Here is a 1,692-nt window from a genome sequence, read left to right as displayed (position 1 = left end):
GTCTCTTTTTCTTCTTCCCCCCCTTTTTCCCCTCTGTCTGCCTGCCTGCCTGCCTGCCTGCCTGTCTGTCTGTCGATCTGTCTGTCTAAAGTTAACGTGAACACATTGCCAAATTTGTATAATGGTTATTCGTACAAGAAAAGAGGAAGACGCTCGATGTTGTCGCAAACATGTTTAGGGGGCTCTTGTCTAGAGGGTAAGGTGTTCACCTCTCATTCATTTGGTCCCGTTTCGAACCCTGATAGCGACGGAAGATTTGCTTCGCTAAGATTTTCTCCTTTGGCATCCTTTAATTCCTGCTCTCTAACAATTTTCTGTCATCTGCTTTCGTCTCCACTTTCTGCCCCCTCCCGTCACTTCCTTTGCCCCATCCTCTGGGCTCCTGACTCTCTCTGCTGCCTTTCGGCTGCTACCCCTTAGTTATTTCTTACTGCAGTCTTTCAGCCGCACCCCCCGATCATATGGTAGATAAGATCTGGCCCCTAGCCTTCTCGGTTAAAGGTGAAAAATCTCAGAGGTCTTGTGTGCAAGTTGCGCTCGTGAAAGATCCCTTGGTGGTCCAAAATCGATCAGAATAGGCTTCGCCGCCACCCTTGCAAAATTCAAAATTGCCAACCAACTGCAAATGTTTAATGTGTCCCACGCGCTCAGATGACCTTATGAAGTTCCTAGCGCCGTAAACACTTTCAAAGTGGGTGGTTAGCGGGCGTTCTGGTGTGGTTTGCTTCTTCTTTCCTATCAAACATCTATGGTCTTTATCTCCCCTCCTTTTTTGTGTTTGCTACTGTCTTGTAACACCTCTAATCGTCGGCACTTATATGACCTTATTGTGTTGCAAGTGCCGTAAAACTCTTACTAAAACTATTTTTAAAATGGTCATCTGCATCACAGTCCAGCTTGATAAAAACTAAATTATTGGTGTATCCAAAGCCTATTGAACATTTTAGAACTAAGGTTTTTGAAGGGCGCCAATGGTAGGTCATAATAATTTGAAGCTTTATTTTCTCCCATATGCTTCTGTCTTTATTTCCAAGTGCTTTTGTCTTTTTGTTTTTCATGTGTTCTTCTTTTTATCCAAACTCGAAACTTGAATGCGAAAGGTAAAAAAACAACTGTTCGGAACACCTCCAAAGATTGTGTTGAAGGGAGCTTATAATTCTCAAATTAGATTTCTTCAACACCGAACCCAGAAAAGTAGGGGCTCCTCAGCAAACTGGCCGGCATGTTTTATCCCATGGGAAAAAAAGTTATCCCCCTTTCGAGAAGCGAGTTGGGCGATGGAGAGGAGGAGGCTCGCATTTGTGGGTGTGATGATGGACATTCCTGGCTCGGGAACGGGCCTCGTTTTCGTCCCAAAGGGGAAGGTAATGCCTGGATCAACACGACAAGGGGGAGGTAAACAGCGTGGGGGGATTTCCCCGGCCATCGACGGGCAAACAGGGGGAGCTTTGCTCGCACCGTCCTACTCAGAGCTGACGTCTTTTATGCTCAGTGCACATTGGCCGGCACTTTGGCCGTCGGACACACGTTTAATTCATTTTGATGCGGTCGTGCCCGGTCAGGATTTCCTATAGAGGCCTATACGGAGGGGCGAAAGCTACTGTTTTTAGCACAGTTTGATCAAATTCTTTTTTTAAAAAAACAAGCCTTGTTTGGTATTGGAGGATTTTATCGAATTGTGCCAAAATGATA

At 45.4% G+C, this 1,692-nt stretch overlaps 1 protein-coding gene across 2 annotated transcripts in view; it reads left to right on the top strand.

Moving 5' to 3' along the window:
* Window positions 1-1,692, top strand: part of LOC101850290 (ubiquitin carboxyl-terminal hydrolase MINDY-1) — a 45,226-nt gene that overhangs the window by 24,085 nt on the left and 19,449 nt on the right. The gene's annotated exons all lie outside the window — the stretch shown is intronic.

This window comes from Aplysia californica, unplaced genomic scaffold, assembly GCF_000002075.1.
Source record: "Aplysia californica isolate F4 #8 unplaced genomic scaffold, AplCal3.0 scaffold00914, whole genome shotgun sequence".
NCBI lineage: Eukaryota > Metazoa > Mollusca > Gastropoda > Aplysiida > Aplysiidae > Aplysia > Aplysia californica.
This window is presented reverse-complemented; position numbering and strand designations above follow the sequence as displayed.